Below are 19,302 nucleotides of genomic sequence, written 5' to 3'. Positions count from 1 at the left end.
TCCTTTACATGAATGACTAGTTACATTCCATGTTTTTTTAAAGGCACTTGTTTTCATCTAAAAAAAATAGGCCTGTCTATTTTCTTCATGTGGTTTCAATGATTTAAGGTGCTTAATGAGAAATAAAAATGCATTAGTAGTTGTTTGCTATCAATTAAATCTCACTTTGTCTTTTTGGAGAATATAATGATCAAAGCAATAGTTGAGAATCAGCAAGCAATTGTTCAGATTCATGCTTCCAGTGCAAGTGGATCAACAGTAAGTAATGCTCAATACCATTTTCCACAAAGTTTTGTCACAGATACAATCGGCCTGCCTTCTCTAGCTGCTTTCCTAGCCTGGACCTTTTCTTTCATTGTGCAGGAAAAGTGTGATTCAACTGATTTCAGTCAGTTCTGTTCCTAGAATTATCAAGGATTTAGATTCTTGTCTGCAATAAGATTAAACCTACGTCTCTTCATGTAGGCTGTAAAAAATGTATTTACCAAATTCAAGTAAATATATAAATTCTATTTCCATCTTTTTCAAAACATAAAATTCTGTTTGCTCTATAAATTGATCAGAGGCATGCATTTGTGGCTATCTAGGTCATTGCACATCTGTCTCTCTTCTTCTCTCTTTAATGTTTCTCATAGATAATAGGATTGCTCTATAATGATTGTAATTTATTTTGCTTTTATATTTTTGGTTGCATCATTTTACTTTCTGCTCTGCCATTTCCCAAATGATTTATATAGAAGGCATTATTTCATCTTTTCTCATTCATAGAATAATCTGCACATGAAGACACTACTGGTCCTTATTTTCAGTCTGTATCTTTGAATACGGAGGAAAATCTTTCCTCTGCTATCCATCAATTCCCTACTCTCCAGTTAGAATAATTTCGAATAGTAAAAATGTAAAAAGGGAAAATAAATCATGGTGAAAAAACAGATGCAGAAAAGTCACAGGATTTTTCTGAACAGTTCAACTAATGTGAACTATTAGGGAAATACATGGACGCCTCATTCCCACTGTCACTCAAAGTCTCTAGTTAGGCAATTCTTAGGAATATGAGGAACTTGATGAAAAAGTGAGGAATGGTATCAATTGCAAAAAAAAATGTAGTAGGATCCATGCAAACTTCTTCTTTGGGCTGCTGAAAATAATCAGGTTATTACATTGTGGAGACTACTTTCCAAAAAGGCCACTCATGTGAATACTAGGGATGACGATGAGTATACCCATATTCATCAGGAAGCCTACAGTGGACACATAGACACTGTCCATTAGTTGTTGGCTCAAGCGGCAGATATTCATGCAATAACTGTAGATGGTTGGACAACCCTGGGCAGTGCTTATATGTGGAATAATACTAGAGTGGCTTTTTTCTTACTTCATCATGATGCAGATACCAATGGCCCCCTTGCATCTTGCTGCTGGGAATAGAGATAGCAAAGACATGTTGGATCTGCTTCTGTTGAACCATTATGTCAAATCAGGTCTGAAAAACAACTTGGAAGAAACTGTATTTGATATTGCCAAAAGGATAAGTATGTATCACTATCTCTTTGAAGTTTTGCCAGGCTGCAAAAATTGCTCTCCTAAGTCATGATGGTTCGGTTAAGTTTATTAAATTTCAAAAATGCCATTGCATTCTTTGTTTCCATATAAAATATTTTCACAATCCAAATAACAACAATAGCTTATTGTAACAATTAATGGATTCCATGGAAGTCTTCCAAGTGAATTGCCTGACTTTGATGTCAAAATGTATTCAAGAGTTAGTTGTATACATCTATAATGATTTCTGGAGAGTTTTGCTATTTTTATTGTAATTAAGTGGTTACATAATTTCCCTAATTTCACAGTATTGTGGAATAGTGATGCTCAGTTAAAGTCACAAACACATTCTAACATTTCTGGAGCAAATTGTCTATCACAGTCTATAACATTTATGAGTTCTATGAGCTTTGCGATACAGTTATTCCTTCCAAATTTGTTGGTATGTACATTTTTTTGTTTTGTATAACATCAGCTGTTCCTGTTTTCCCATGGGTTTCCTCCCTCCCATCCCTGCCATTAACTTGCTTAGTTCATTTTGGTCAATGTCCAGTGCAGCTGATGGATTTTTCCCTGATTCCCTCTAGTTCTATGTCGTCTTCCTGGTTCCCCTCCATTGTACACATATACAACATACATGTGATCAGCAGCATGGGGTTATTTAGTAGAGATTCGATCAGATTGTTTCTTAAGTCCTGTTAAGTTTGTCGTATTACCTAACATTTTGGTTTTAACATCCACTTATCAGGGAGACCATGTACTGTTTGTCTCTTTGCTCTTGGCCTACCTTGCTCAACATGATCACCTTCTAGCTCCATCCATTTCCCTGCAAATGCCATTATTTTGTCATTTCTAATGGCTGCATAGTATTCCATTGTGTACAGACACCACAATTTTGGGATCCATTCATCTGTGGTGGGACATCTGGGTCGTTTCCATATCCTGCTTATTACGAAAAGTATGGCAATAAACATGGAGGTGCATGTGTCCTTGTATACTGGTTGCTGTTGTTCAGGATGGATGCCTAGAAGTGCTATGCCTGGGTCATAAGGGAGGTCAATATTTAGCTTTCTTAGGACCCTCCAGACTGTTTTCCAAAGTGCTTGTATGAGTGTACATTCCCAACAGCAGTGTAGTAGGGTTCCTCTTTCTCCGCATACCCACCAACATTTGTCATTGGCTGGCTTGAGGATGTCGGACATCCTGACTGGGGTAAGGTGGTATCTCATGGTTGTCTTTATTTACATTTCCTTCAAAACCAGGGATGGTGAACATTTCCTAATGTGTTTCTTTGCCATTTTTATCTCTTCTTCTGAGAAGTCTCTCTTTAGTTCCCTTGTCCATTTAGTAATTGGTTTGTTAGCTTTGGGAGGGATTATTTTCTTGAGTTACCTGTATATACTGGATGTTAACCCCTTGTTGGATATATTGCTGGTAAATATTTTTTCCCAATTAATTGGTTGTCTTTCTAGCTTGGTTGCGATAGTTTTAGCTTTGCAGAAGCTTTTTATTTTAAGGCAGTCCCATGTTGTCGTGTCTCACTCCAATTTGTTGTGACCCTGGGACGCTGTTCATGAAATTCTTTCCTGGGCCTATAAGTTCAAGTGTCTCTCCTACTCTGCCTGGAGAGGTTTCAGAGTTTCAGGTTTAATACTAAGGTCTTTAATCCATTTTGAGCTGATGTTGGTGTATGGTGATATGCTGGGGTCCACTTTTATTCTTCTGCATATGGCCACCCAGTTTTCCCAGCACTAGTGGTTGAAGAGGCTCTGTTTCTTCCATCGTCTGTCTTTGGTTCCTTTGTCAAATATCCGTTGACTGTAGGCATGTGGATTTATTTCTGGATCTTCTTTTCTATTCTATTGGTCTTCGGGTCTGTGTTTGTGCCAGTACCATGCTGTCTTTGTTATTATGGCTCTATAGTAGAGTTTGAAGTGCGACATGGATATAACTCCCATGTTGTCTTTATTTGCTAGAATAGTTTTGGATATTCTAGGTTTTTGTGGTTCCATTTGAATTTTTGGACTGTTTTCTGTCAGAGAAATACATCATTGGGATTTTAATAGGAATTGCACTGAATTTGTATATTAATTTGGGCAGAATTGCCATTTTCACTATGTCTGCCTATCCAAGAGCATGGGAGGTCTTTCCATTTCCTAGTATCTTCTGTAATTTTTTTCTTTAATTTTTTATAGTTTTCATTAAATAGTTCTTTTACATCTTTGGTTAGGTTAATTTCTGAATATTTTATTTTGGGGGATGTTATTGTGAATGAGCTTGCTTTCCTTTATTTCCCTCTCTGCTTGTACATTGTCAGTATACAGGAATGCAACTGATTTTTGTGGGTTTATTTTGTATCCTGATACTTTGCCGAAGTGATTTATGATTTCTAAGAGTTTGGGGATGGAATTTTTGGAATTGTGAAGGTATAGTATGATGTCATCTGCAAAAAGGGATAGTTTAATTTCTTCTTTCCATATACAGATCTTTTAATGTCTTTTTCTTGCCTTATTGACCTGGCTAAGAGTTCCAGGGCTATATTGAACAGGAGTAGAGACAGTGGGCATCCTTGCCCCGTTCCTGATTTTAAGAGAATTGGTTGTAGCTTTTCCCCATTAAGTATAGTATTAGCTATTGATCTGTCGTAAATGGCTTTTAATGTTTTAAGAAATATTCCTTCTATTCTTTTGCCTCCAGAGCTTTTAGCATGAATGAATGTTGAATTTTATCAAAAACCTTTTCTGCATTTGTGGAGATAATCATGTGATTCTTGACCTTGGCTCTGTTGATGTGTTGGATTATATTTATTGACTTACGTATGTTAAACCTCCCTGAATCTCTGGGATGATGCCTACTTGGTTTTAGTGTATGGTTTTTTTATGCGTTTCTGGATTCTGTTAGCTAGAATCTTGTTAATGACCTTTGCACCTGTGTTCCTCAAGGAAATTGGCCTGTAATTCTCCTTTTTGGTTGGGTCTTTGCCTGGTTTGGGGATGAATGTGATATTGGCTTCATAGAATGTGTTTGGGATAGCTCCTTCCTTCTCTGTTTCTCTGAAGAGCTTGAAGAGTATAGGTGTTAATTCTTCTTTAATGGTCGTATAGAATTCTGTTGCGAATCCATATGGTCCTGGGCTTTTTTTGTTGTTGGAAGACCTCTGATTGCTTCTTGTATCTCCTTGTAGGATATTGGCTTATTTAATTGATTTACTTCTTCTTTGCTCAATTTGGGAAACTTGTATTTCTCTGAAAATGCATCCATTTCTGCCAGGTTTTCTTTTTTTAGAGGATATAACTTTTCAAAGTAGTCTGTTAAAATTGTTTGGGCATCTTGGGTACGTGTTGTGATTTTTCCCGTGGCATCCCTAATCCTGTTAAAATGGATTTCCTCTCTTCTTTTGTAAATTAATCTTGCCAAATATCTATCAATTTTATTTATTTTTTCAACCAATTTTTGTTTAGTTAATTTTGGCTATGATTCTCCAATTCTCTATTTCAATAATCTCCGCTCTTAGTTTGGTTATCTGGCTCTGTTTAGTAACTTTAGGTTCCATTTTTTCATGTTTTTCTAGCTGTTTTAATTGCAACATGAGATTATTTACTTGGTCTGTCTCTATTTTCTTGATGTGGGCTCTGATGGCAATAAATTTGTCCATCAGGACTGCTTTTGCTGTGTCCCAAAAGGTTTTTGCGAGGTATTTTCATTTTCATTGAGTTGTAGGAATTTTTTAATTTCTTCTTTAATCACTTCCATTACCCAGGCATTGCTTTGAAGTGAGCTGTTCAATTTCCATGTATTTGAGTAATTTCTGCAGTATGTTTTGTTATTGAGAACTAACTTGATTCCACTATGGTCAGATAGGATACAGGGGATTATGTTATCCATTTGTATTTGCTTAAGTTCCTTGCATGAACTATGATATGGTCTATTTTGGAGAAAGTACCATGAGCTGCTGAGAAGAATGTGTACTGTGTTGTTTTAGGGTGAAATACTTGGTAAATGTCAGTTCTGCTTGAAGTATGGCCTCATTAATTCGATAGCTTCTTTGCCAATACTCTGGTTGGTAGACCTGTCCTTTGGTGAGATTGGGGTGTTAAAAGTTTCCTAGTATTATCATATTGGATCTATTTTTTTCTGTAAGTTTGAGAGTATTTGCTTAACATATTTGGGTGCACCGATGTTTGGGGAATGATAGGTAGATGATGGTAATATCCTCCTCTTGTATTGTTCCCTGTATTAATATGTAGTGTCCATCCTTGTCTTTTTGTATTGATTTTAGTTTATTTTTTTTTACTGTTGATTGGATCTTATTTAATTTTTTATTGTAAAGATACTATACGGAGGGTTACAGTTACATGAGCAAGGTAATGAGTACACTTCCTATTGAGCATTGTTACCCCCTCTATTATTTTCCCCCTACCATCCCTTCCTTCCTTACTTCCCTGAGGTTCTTTCATTTTAGTTGTGATTAAGTGATTACATAACTTCCAAATTTCACAGTATTGTGAAATAATGATGCTCATTTAAAGTCATAAGTTCATTCTAACTTTCCTGGAGCAAATTGTCTATCACAGTTTATAACATATAACGGTGTACAGAATACAACATACATGTGATCCGCAGTATGGGGATATTTAGTAGTGTTTCGACCAGATGAGTGGGAGTTCTTTGTTTCTTAAGTCCTGTTAAGTTTGTCGTATCACCTAACATTTTGGATTTAGCATCCACTTATCAGGGCGACCATGTACTGTTTGTCTCTTTGCTCTTGGCTTACCTTGCTCAACATGATCACCTTCTAGCTCCATCCATTTCCCTGCAAATGCCATTATTTTGTCATTTCTAATGGCTGCATAATATTCCATTGTTTGTAGATACCACAATTTTTGGATACATTCATCTGTGGTGCTGCATCTGGGTTGTTTCCATATCCTAGATATTGTGAACAGTGCTGCAATAAACATTGAGGTGCACGTGTCATTGTATATTGGTTCCTGTTGTTCAGGGTAGATGCCTAAAAGTGGTATGACTGGGTTATAAGGGAGATCAATCTTTATCTTTCTAAGGACCCTCCAGAATGCTTTCCAAAGTGGTTGTATAAGTGTACATTCCCACCAGCAGTGTAATAGGGTTCCTCTTTCTCCACATCCCCTCCAGCAATTGTCGTTGGCTGACTTGAGGATGTCGGACATTCTGACTGGGGTAAGGTGGTATCTCATGGTTGTCTTTATTGGCATTTCCTTCACCACCAGGGATGATGAACATTTTCTCATGTGTTTCTTTGCCATTTTTATTTCTTCCTCTGAGAAGTCCCTCTTTACTTCCCTTGCCCATTTAGTAATTGATTTGGTAGGTTTAGGAGGGATTAGTTTCTTGAGTTCCCTGTATATATTGGATGTTAACCCCTTGTTGGATATATTGCTGGTAAATATTTTTTCCCAATTAGTTATTTGTCTTTCTAGCTTGGTTGCAATAGATTTAGCTGTGCAGAAGCTTTTTATTTTAAAGTAGTCCCATTTGTTGAGTCTCTCTCCAATTTGTTGTGATCCTGGGACTCTGTTCAGGAAGTTCCTTCCTGTGCCTATTAGTTCAAGTGTCTCTCCTACTCTGTCCTGCAGTAGTTTCAGAGATTCAGTTTTAATGTTAAGATCTTTAATCTACTTTGAGTTGATGTTGGTACATGGTGATAGGCTGGGGTCCACTTTTAGTTTTCTGCATGTAGCAGCACAGTTTTCCCAGCACTAGTGGTTGAAGAGGCTGTGTTTCTTCCATTGTATATCTTGGGATCCTTTGTCTAATATCAGCTGGTTGTAGGCCTGTGGATTTATTTCTGGATCTTCTATTCTGTTCCATTGGTCTTCTGGTCTGTTTTTGTGCCAGTACCATGCTCTCTTTGTTATTATAGCTCTGTAGTATAGTTTGAAGTGCAGCATGGATATCCCTCCCATTTTGTCTTTATTCCCTAGAATTGGTTTGGCTATTCTAGGTCTTTTGTTGTTCCATATGAATTTTTGGACTGTTTTCTGTTTTTTAGTGATGTAAGTCATTAGAATTTTAATAGGAATTGCATTGAATTTGTATATTAATTTTGGCAGTATTGCCATCTTCACTATATTAAGTTGGCCTATCCAAGAGCATGGGAGGTCTTTCCACTTCCTAGTGTCTTCTGAAATTTCTTTCTTTATCCTTTTATAGTTTTCATTAAATAGTTCTTTTACATCTTTGGTTAGGTTAATTCCTAAATATTTTATTTTGGGGGAGGTTATTGTGAATAGGGTTACTCACTTTATTTCCCTCTCTTCTTGTACATTGGCAGTGTACAGGAAGGCAGCTGATTTTTGTGGGTTTATTTTGTATCCTGCTACTTTGCCGAAGTGATTTATGATTTCTAAGAGTTTGGGGATGGAGTTTTTGGGATCATGAAAGTATAATATCATGTTGTCTGCAAAAAGGAATAGTTTAACCTCTTCTTTCCCTATGCGGATCCCTTTCATGTATTTTTCTTGCCTTATTGACCTGGCTAAGGGTTCCAGGATCCTTGCCTTCTTCCTGATTTTAGGAGAATTGGTTGTAGCTTTTCCCCATTAAGTATAATATTGGCTATTGGACTGTCACAAATGGTTTTATTGTTTTAATGATCCTTCTATTTCTGTTTTCTCCAGAGCCTTTAGCATGAATGAATGTTGAATTTTATCAAAGGCCTTTTCTGCATCTGTGGCGAAAATCATGTGATTATTGACCTTGGCTCTGTTGATGTGTTGGATTACATTTATTGACTTACAGAATAAAATAGGTCCCAATATGATAATACTAGGAGACTTCAACACACCGCTCTCACCAAAGGACAGGCAAAGAAGCTACCAAATTAAGTGAGGCCATACATCCAGTGGAATTAACTGACATATACCAAGTATTTCACCATAAAACAACACAGTACACATTCTTCTCAGCAGCTCATGGAACTTTCTCCAAAATAGACCATATCATAGTTCATGCAAGAAACTTAAGCAAATACAAATGGATAACATAATCCCCTGTATCCTATCTGACCATAGTGGAATCAAGCCAGTTCTCAGTAACAAAGCATACCACAGAAATTTCTCTAATACATGCAAATTGAACAGCACACTCCTTAGCAATGCCTGGGTAATGGAAGAGATCAGAGAAGAAATACATTTCCTATAACTCAATGAAAATGAAAAAAAACTCACAAAGAAACTTGTGGGACACAGCAAAAGCAGTCCTGAGGGGCAAATTTATTGCCCTCCTTGCCCACATCAAGAAAATGGAGACAGACCAAGTAAATAATCTCATGTTGCAATTAAAACAGCTAGAAATACATTAAAAAAATGGAACCTAAAGTTACTAGACGGAGCCAGATAACCAAATTAAGAGCAGAGATTAACCAATTAGAAAATAAAAAAAAATTACAGCAAAAATTAACCAAACAAAAAGCTGGTTCTTTGAAAAAATAAACAAAATTGATGGACTGTTTGCAAGAATAATTAAAAAAGGAAGAGAGGAAATCCATTTTAACAAGATTAGGGATGCCACGGGAAAAATCATAACACGTACCCAAGATATCCAAATAATCCTAATGGACTATTTTCAAAAATTAATCTCTAAAGGAAGAAAACCTGGCAGATATTAATGCATTTTCAGAGAAATCCAAGTTGTCCAAACTGAGCAAAGAAGAAACCTATTGAATAAGCCAATATCCTATGAGATACAGGATGCTATCAAAATCTTCCAACCAAAAAAGCCCAGGACCAGATGGATTCATAGCAGAATTCTATAAGACCTTTAAAGAAGAACTAATACCCACACTCCTCAAGCTCTTCAGAGAAACAGAGAAGGAGGGAGCTAACCCAAACTCATTCTACGAAGCCAATATCATACTCATCCCCAAACCAGGCAAAGACCCAACCAAAAAGGAGAATTACAGGCCAATTTCCTTGATGAACACAGGTGCAAAGATCCTTAACAAGATTCTAGCTAAAAGAATCCAGAAACACATTAAAAAAATCATACACTATGAGCAGTTAGGCTTCATCCCAGAGATGCAGGGATGGTTTGACATTGTAATGATTTTAATGACAAGTTTATTTTGTCAGATATAAGGATTGCTACGCCTGCTTTCTTACTAGGGGCATTTGATTGGTAGATCCTTTTCCAGCCCTTCACTCTGAATTTGTTTGCATGTTTGGCTTAGAGGTGGGTCTCCTGAAGGCAACAGATGGATGGGTCATGTTTTAGGATCCAAACTGCAGTTCTTTTTCTTTTGGTTGGTGAAGAAAGCCCGTTAATCTTAAGAGATAGTATAGAGAGATGCATTATAGTCACTGTTTTTCTTCTTTCCTTTCCTCTGCCCTTGCTCAGATAGACTTCTATTAATGCCTGTCTGGGTGCAGGTCCCTGTTCCTGGTTGCTTTTCTCAGGTTGTGTTCCACCTCTTAGTAGTCTTTGTAATGCTGGCTTAATGTTTATGTATTAATTTAGTTTTTCTTTGCTATTAAAAATTTTCAGTTCTCCATCGAATGTGAATGCTAACTTTTCTGAGTATATCAGTCTGGGTTGGCAGTTATTGGCTCTCAGGGCTCATGGGTACTTTCCCAGACCTTTCTTGCATTCAGTGTTTGTGTGGAAAGATCTGTAGTGATTCTAATATTTTTCCTATAGTAGTATAGCTCCTTCTTCAATTTTGCTGCATGCAAGATTGTTTCCTTATCATTCAGATCTATCATTTATTCTATAATATGTCTAGAAGTGTTTCTCCTGGGATCCTGCATGTTAGGTGTTCTATATGCTTCTGTTATGTGGGTAAGATGTTCTTTTTTGAGATGGGGAAAATTTTCACCGATTATCTTGTGGAATAGTTGTTGCATTCCCTTGCTTTGATATTCCTCACCTTCTTATATGAAGGTTGAATTTCGTGGCACTATCTGCTTGCCCTTGAATTTCCCTTTGGTATAATTTAAGTGATTTTTCCATATCTGTCATTTTTTTGTTCCAGTTGATGTACTGTGTCTTCTGTATTCCATTTTGTTCACTCTGTTAACTGTGGCTTCCATTGTGGTTTGCATGGAGGAAATGGACTCATTGTTGATTTCAATGGATTCAATGTTGGTTTTCAAAATACTAATCTCACCTCTTAATAAGGTGTGCACTGCCTCTATTTTGTCACTTATCTCATAGCTTAGTGAGGTGTGTGCTACCTCTATTTTTGCATGCATGTCCTGTTTGATGTCCTGCACCTCTTTTGGTATTTCGACCTGGTGTTCTTTCAAATTCTGGTCTATTTCTCACTTTATTTCTTGAGTCATTGCCTCCAGCATGTCTTGGATGTAGTGTTTGTCTTCCATTCCTGCTTTGCTCCCAGTGGGGCTCTCCCCTGGGTTGCTGCTGGCTTTTAGAGATAGCTTGCTATCCTAGCTGTTGATAAACCTTGTAATATTTCTCTGTGATTTTCTCATGGTTATTCAGGGATTATTGCAGACTAATCTGAAATTTTGTTTTGGTCAATAGGTGTCTGTCTTTGCTTGGTTACTGTTTCTGTGCTGGTAGAGAGAGTCTGTACCTGATCTCGGTTCTGTTGGTGGCCGACCTCCAGCTGCTGGTCTGATCCACACAGGATTCTCAGCTCTCTGCTGTAGATCACTGGCAGTTCCCGCCTTTACATGGGATGAGCAGCCTAGACTGCTCCTGTTTATTCCTACAGGTGTTCTTGGCAAGTTCGGATGTGCTGGATGTACTCTCCCAGATGCTGGAGTCTGCTATGGTCTCCTGATGTTTTGTTTTGTTTTATATTTTTGGCTATTTGTGGGCTTGAACTCTGGTCTTGGGTGCTGTCCCTCAGCTCTTCAGCTCAGGGCTGGAACCCTACCATTTGACCCATAGCACCACATCTGGCCCTTTATGCTTATGTTTTGCTGAGGAATCAGATCCAGGGCCTCTTGCAATCACTGTACTGCTGAGCACATTACCAGCCTGAGCTCCTGACTATTATCGGGTGCTGCAGGCCTGTGTTGTTCAATTCCTAGCCTAGAATACATGGGTCAGGTTCTTGTGGGGTTTGAGCTTCTCTTGTCCTGAACCCCCTGCATCTTTTGCTGTCACAGGCATGATTACCAGGAGTGCAGTTCCCTGTTTTTCTCCCCTCTGCTGAGGCGTATGCTCAGCTTCTGATTTCAGTTGGGAGGAGTTGGTTATGTTGCTCAGGCACCAGATCCCCAGGCCTGGTCCCAGACCCCAGCCTGGGCACACCTGTTGGACCTGTGCTGCTGTGTATCCCACCTAGATTATGCAGCTTGGAGTACACAGTTCAAATTTCTTCCACCGTTGGGTGTCTTGACCCAGTGGTGCTGTTCAAGGCTTGGGCGTTAACGCTTCCTTCCAGGGTCTCTCTTGTTCTAGCCTGGCCAGCTGAGTGTGATCCATGGGCTGGTGGAGCTCTTGAAAAGTTTCTAGTTTTAGTGGGTCCTGTGGTGCAGGTTTTGGGGTAGGGGTTCTGGGGATTCCCACAAGCTTTTGAGGAATACACTGTCTCCCTTGAGGAATACACTGTCCCCTGCAGGGTAATCACCCTGGAGCTAGTTGTTTCTGTGTGATGTAGGTTGTTGGTTGCCATTGCAGTCACAGTTCAATTGAGGTGGTTGTGGGATAGGCTGAGAGGTGGTGGCTCTGTGTGTTTCTTTTCTGTCAGTGCCTCCATTGACACTGTTTGGGTCCGCTCCACGGGATGGGCCTCCGGCCTCCACCCGAGGGGTGGGGAGGGCCTCTGTGCAGGTACTGATTGCTGGGGTTTGTCTCTGTTTGCGCTCTCTGGATCAGCACCAGTTCCTTTCAGTTCTGCTCTGGTGTTCTGTGGGCATCTCATGTATCTCTGAGGTTCCTGCCATGGGGCTGAGTGGCTTTGGTGGGATGGAGCCTCTCTGCTCCAATGGAGAGTGATGGGAAGGGGTGGGATCTTTGTGTAAGTTCCCTGCTCAGAGGATTCTTCATTCGTCAAGATCAGCCAGTCTGACACTGTTACCTCAGGGGTCTTTGGTGCGGGTGATCTGCAGACAACTCCCTGTGTCTCTGGGCCACCGGCAGCTCCCACCAGGCTGGGCTGGCCATGGCTTGGCACGCTGCTTTGTGGCCAATAGACATTGGGGGAGGCGTCTTCAAGTTTCTCTGTTGTGAAATTCTTCTATTCAATTTCTGTTTTTCTCTGGATGTTGATTTTTGTTGTTGTTGTCGGTCTCTTGGGGAGATTAAACGTTGGAACTCAAACTATCTTTTTGGTTTTGGAGAGCTGTGGCATTCCCCTACTTCCCCGTCACCGTCTTGGACCCCCTCGAGTTTTTGCTTTTTTTATTCAGAAATAATTTTAATTTATCTGTTGAAATGAGTACTAAAGAAACTAAAGATATTTCTGGTGCTTATGTGAAAAATTATACTTTAAAATATTCTGTATTCTGTTTGTATAATGCCCATAATCTATTTTATTCTTTCCTAGATATAAGACTTTGAATTCTACATTGTTTTATAATATATAGGTTCATTAATAAATGTGTCCTTTCAGATTGCATTCCATACCAAAACAGTTTAAGATTCCTTTTTTACTAGGTCCTTATAGTATATTTCTTTGGAATAAAATGACAATGTTGTCTAATTTTAAAGTTTTATTATGATTATGCTATATAAAGGCCTTTCTAAGGTGAAGATTTAATACACTGATGTCAAACTTTTATTTATATGAATTACATATATTGTTACACTTGTAATTTTGTAATCAACTTTTTAATAATTGTTTTTCATTTCTTGCGTCTGAAGAATGAAAAATCTGGAATAATTCACAGATTTTCATATCATCCTTTGCAATTGCCATGTTAATCTCTGTATTGGTGTAATTTGGGTACATGTGCTGCTGAAGCATGTAATGTCCTCTAAATTTAGGTAGTTAATGATGCAATATTTATACAGGATTATATCCTTGGGTGCCTGTTTGTAACAAGGAAACCTTATTGTTCCTAACAATGCTACTGATCTTATTTCCCTAAAATTCTGTGTATAATGGAAAATAATTATATTGTTCAGTTTGTAATTTTTTTGTCAATGACTATTTTAAATCTTTTTCATTTTAGTTTAATCATACATTGAAGCATTTTTAGCTAGGTCCAAAGGGGATGGCTTTTTCAAGTACTTATTTATTCAACTGAGTTTGCTCTGTGTAGCTAACGGATTCAAAGTAAGCCTTGCTTAAGAGCTACTTCTAAACTTCTGCAGCTGAAATTTTCCCAAATGCGGTCTCATTGGCACAAACGTCTACATGACACTTTACCCTTCTTCCATGTAGGATCAGACCAACCAGAATATCTTACCCTGATCGCGTAAATTGTCTTACTTGAACAAAATAAATCTTAGTTCCAAGGGATCATAGAAAAATGAATATTTCAGACAGAACTTTTCAGATTGGAAGGTTTTTATCAAAATATAATTGTTTATCATACCTACCATTTCAAAAGTAGCTAAAGCCAAGAAGGTGAAAAAATTGTTCATATGCATGATTACCTAATGTCCTGGCCTATCTACCTTCCAACCAGGCAGGAACTTAGACTACTGCCTTTCTATCACCAAATATTGTCATAGCTCCAGGAGAAGTCCATATGTTTCTCCTTGTTATTAGGCCTTAAATTGGTAATGTTTCCCCTTGCCTCCAGTCTGTAAATCTACAAAAGGTAAAGGTTTAAGTCTAACTCTATCAAACACTGAGGTAGAGAAAATGGAAAAATACTTTAAATCAGAGTTGCTTTTGATACCCTAACCAAAACAGAACAATGCAAAACATGTGCCATTTTTTTATATTATATATAGTTATATATTTTATATTTATATGTGCTGATTTTATATTTCACACAGTGAAACTTACTAGAATCAATTGATAATTTGACAAATAAAGTGATATTTATTTATTCATAAATATAATTGGAATATAAATAATTAGGTTTAGAATATATATTAGAATATAAAAAGTATCAATGCAATGTCTTCGGTATACACTTGCGATACCTTCTAATTGCTCATGGTCTTCTGAATTCACATTGTTAAAAATCAATGTTGTTTTACTCTAATCTATAAGAGATTTTACTCTGATGCTCTGTTTATTGTTTTAACTCACTGGTCCCAAACTGTTTTTCTACATATTTCTGATGCATTCCTACATATTATACTCCAATTGTCCTAATACGATATCTAATCTTCTATAGACCCATGGGTCCTAATATCTTATGGCTTAGTTACCTGCATCATCAGATAACAGGGGCAAGACTTCTCAACTAGGCTTATGCAACATGCCAGCAGACAGTAACTGAAAATCCATCTCAATTTCTCATTTCTTATATTTCAGGGCTCCAATTCCTTGAGAAACAAGAATTAGCAGCAAGCAATTGTGTAATGTAAGGCAACTTAAAATGAAAGATGAAGTCTCAAAATGGAGAGAAATTACTATATTTCAAACTGAATTTACAGATGACCAGCCCATATGAGTGAACAAGATCAGAAAGTGTCACAAGATTATTTTTAATACCCCTCCCCTAATGACTAACGTAATATTTCAGTCCAGCATTAGTCGGCCCAAAAAATAGTTCCTGGAAGGATAGATCCGTGATTGATCTACCATGGTCAGGAAAACGACTTAGAGGTTAAATGTAATTCAGCAAAACATTAATTGAGAAGATCGTTTGTGCTTCAAAACACTGGTACTTTAGTACAACTTCGTTCTCTTGTATAAAAATGTTGTCATTCTCAAACCAACCTACATTTAATCTCCTGAAAGTGTATTCCTTTTCAAATAAACTTTTTGAAATCACACTTACCAAAATAACATTTGATAAGTAGATGACACTTAGTGACATTACAAGTTTTTCAAGTGTAGGGAGCAAGTTACAATACAGTTGATTCATTTACCCAGCACTAATGTCAGACAGGTTCAACCATTCATTAAAGTCTAGAAATAGTACCACGCACCATTTGTGTTGCTCAGTAGGTGCCTTCCAGAAATTTGTTAAATAGGTCAGCCTCCCATATTTCAACCCTAAACATTAGCTAATAAAGTAAATTTCATCACTTAATAAGGGGCATTTTAAAAAGTCACAAATACTTGCCTTATCATATGCTGTTTTGTTTTCCCTCTGTCTAACACAGTAAGAAATATGTCTTTAAGTCTTGAATATGGGTACTCATTTGAGATGTGACAAAATATATCTTCTATTTCTATCATATACTTCTATAGTAGTATATGTTACTTTTCTTCTTTTTCCAAAACTTATATGTAGTAGAAAGTTTTATTCCATGTAAAATAAAATAATCACACATATTGTACAAAACCATTTATAAAAACTGGTAGTTAAGAATACATTCAAAGCCATTTTTAAACTTTCTTGTTGACTAATGATTAATCTTGAAATGGATGAGAATATAATCATGTATAGGTGTTTCAAGTCTCCAGTCTTGCAAATTGTTATTGCAGATGAATGAATTATGGAAATATAAGCTGACATTAGTTCAAGTATGTGCAGGACTGAAACTCCATGGAATGTATATAAACCTTTCAAATATTAACAGACAGTTTAACAGAATGACTATCAGGAAGTTGAAACCAGAGAGCCATAATAGTAAAGACATAGAATGAATGAAAAATGGAACAAGGGGCAAGTACAGCTAGAATACTCAATGTACACATTTGAGAAAGGAAGTGGTAAATCGGAAATAAATCTTGGAGAAGGGGTGGTTGAGAATGATAGAAGGTGTCACTGTGATCCAGGAGCAATGGATAATTAGGTGGACAAATTTAATTGTAAGACACTTGCACAACCTTTGGAAATTCAGTTAAAAAACACAAAAACACATAAAAATCACAACCAAACAGCAATCTGTAGGGAGTATGAATATGACCTCTCAAAAATTTTAAGCAGTTAATGGAGGAAAGTCTTAGTAAAAGCAAACAAAAATGTTCAAAGAGGATAGTTTGGCGTAGGGGAGGATTCTGAACAGATTTAAATAGATTATCTAAGGTTATAAATCACCTATATCTGCTGCAAATATTATCTTTCTGAACTTGATACTCCAGTCCTGAGCCACAATTGATAGCTTGGAAATATGTAATGGAAGAAACAAGATGAAGAACCCATTACTCCACTGTAGAGAAAGCAATCCTCTATTTTTTCTCTCATCTCTCTTCACTACATTTTATTCATACTTTTAGGTCAATTCATTTTGAATTACATTTTCCTTCTTTATTCTGGCAAAGTAATTGGTCAAATAATTCACTAAAAGTTATTTGCCACTTTTTTTGATTATGCTGTTTAATTGACTAAGCAAGTCCATTAAATTTTCCTCTTGCATTTTGTTGCCATGAAACAACATCTATGTTAATGAGGACAAATCTAATGTAAAAATTGTATCCAGAAAACCAGTCCAAGAAACTGTGATTACAAATACTTGGCTAACTTTTTTCTTTTTCCTTTACCTTGAAAGTCTTCTTGTGTCTAAATTGCCCAGAAAAATAGGTACTCCATCACTTTTTCTTTCAATCAATTCTAAACTCAAGGATATATTTTGCTAACAAGATGCTTAGAGGAAGCCAAAATATACTCCATTTTTATATTCTCACTTAAGACTCTCCTTAGATACCATATCAGGAACAGTGAAGTTTTTCTTTGCAAAACTTTTTCAATATATTATTTTTCTCTTGTTCTTGCATTTGCTCACCAAGATGTATGGAGAAGAATAGAGGTAAATCACCCATACCTTAGAAGACAGGTCTGTTACAAAAGGACAATGCTTCTGTGTCCTACTTCTATGTCCTCCTCTCAGCAATTTCCTGATTTCCAATTAAACACAGCTTCTTGGCTATTGAAGCCTCACCCACTGCTTCATCTTCATAGTTTCTCTTTTAAAACTCTTTTAAGGGTAGAGACCCAGCTATGTACAACCAATCTGAAAAAGATCCCAAACCTCAAAATCTAAAGGAGTTTTATGACTCTTCAGGAGGACGATTGGGAGACCTAGGACCCCCCATGCCAATCGTTTGATCATCACATTCCTGCCTCGGTTTGTCCCCTTTCCTATTGGCCAATATTCGTCGCTGTAACTGATCTGGATATGACCAGGTGTCAGGAATGGTAGTGTTTACAGCCCCGTTCATTTTTTGTCTAGGAGACAACTCCTCTGCTACTTGCACTCTCAGCAATCACTGGCAACCCAATGACTCATATCCTTTTGCAGGTTTTGTACGTGTTCCTCCATTTATTGTTCTGGCTACTAATGACTCTCAGTTTTCCCAGGTTCAATTGATTCATCCGTGCACTAAAAGAGCAGTAGGATTGATCCTTGCAATCGGTGCGCAATCATCGCTACAGTGGCTTCAGCTACCACCGCCGCTATATTGCTGTCCCAAAGCGTGTCCACCGTGCAACAGATAAACCAGCTCATCCCTCAACTGTCATCCATAGAATTATAACATTTACAAGTTGCCAATCATCTTAAGGGAGGCCTCCTTGTGCTCCAACAACAAATAGACTTGCTCCAAGAACAGATTACGTTTCTTTGATTACAACAAGGAGGACTATGTAATGCTATGACTACTTCTGTCTGTCAGCTTTCCACTCCCGCACCCAATTTCACTGAACTTAGTAACTACATCAAAGTCCCTAAGTCCCTTAAGTAGTTAAACTTCAACCAAAACCTGCTGCATGATGTTACCCACCTAAACCAGACCACCATTCAGCTTATTCCCGCTGTCTCCCTTTTAGAAGATGTGCTTAAAAAGTTACAACAATGGTTTTCGCCATCCTCTCTGGTCATCTGGGGAGGCCGTGCACATGTAGGGCTTACTCTCTTAGGAATTATTAAATGCTTGCACTCCCGGCAAAAATGCCTCCAATGACGGGTCACCATAATGACGGTCCTTTTAAATGAAAAGGGAAAATTTGTGGGTAGAGCCGGTCAGAACTGGTTGAGTCAGCTAGAGTAGCAGTTGAAGCACACTTCCTGCTCATAGAGACGGGACCCACAGGCACGTCTGCCTAGCTTTACAGCCATGAGCTGTCCATGCTCCCTACATGACCCCAGGGGACCAATCAGTGCCTGTCACCAAGCAATGCCCATGATCAACTCCCCGCTAAGTAATTGGCTTGGAAGGACTCAGGAGGTTGGGAAAGCTGGGCCTATAAAATCCCAACCCTTGTGCAGAAATAAACCAGACCTGCTTAAGCCTGTTCTCCCAACGTGTGTTCCTTGAGTGCGTCGTTCACACTTACCTCCTGCCGGAGATCTAGCCCTACAATGTAGCAACGGGGGAGGCCTTATAGTCCTTCACCTTCATTAGACTTTTTTTGAAGCTAAGAATCTGTGATTAGTTGGAAATCAGGCAAGAGCTAAGAGGAGGACAGAGAAATAGGACATAGGAGCATTGTCCTTTTGTAAAAGACACTGTCATCCATGGTATGGGTGATTCAACTCTATTCTTCTCCATACATCTTGTTGAACAAATGCAAGATGAAGAGAAAAAAATAATCTATTGAAATAATTTTGCAAAGAATAACTTCACTGTTCCTGATATGGTATCTAAGGAGAGTCTTAAGAGAGAAGATAAAAGTGCAGTATTCTTCTGTTTCCTTTAAGCATCTTGTTATCAAAATATCTTTGAGGTTATAAGTGATTGATCCAAAAATTGGCAGAGTACTTATTTTTGAGGGCACTTTAGACACAAGAAGACTT

General features: G+C 37.8%; 1 pseudogene; it reads right to left on the bottom strand.

Annotated features, from left to right (window-relative positions):
* Window positions 1-13,360: 13,360 nt before the first annotated feature.
* LOC138803189 (U6 spliceosomal RNA) lies at window positions 13,361-13,459 on the bottom strand (annotated as a pseudogene).
* Between the last annotated feature and the right edge of the window lie 5,843 nt (window positions 13,460-19,302).

This window comes from Dipodomys merriami, unplaced genomic scaffold, assembly GCF_024711535.1.
Source record: "Dipodomys merriami isolate MVZ:Mamm:240054 unplaced genomic scaffold, mDipMer1.0.p SCAF_3368, whole genome shotgun sequence".
Lineage (NCBI taxonomy): Eukaryota > Metazoa > Chordata > Mammalia > Rodentia > Heteromyidae > Dipodomys > Dipodomys merriami.
This window is presented reverse-complemented; position numbering and strand designations above follow the sequence as displayed.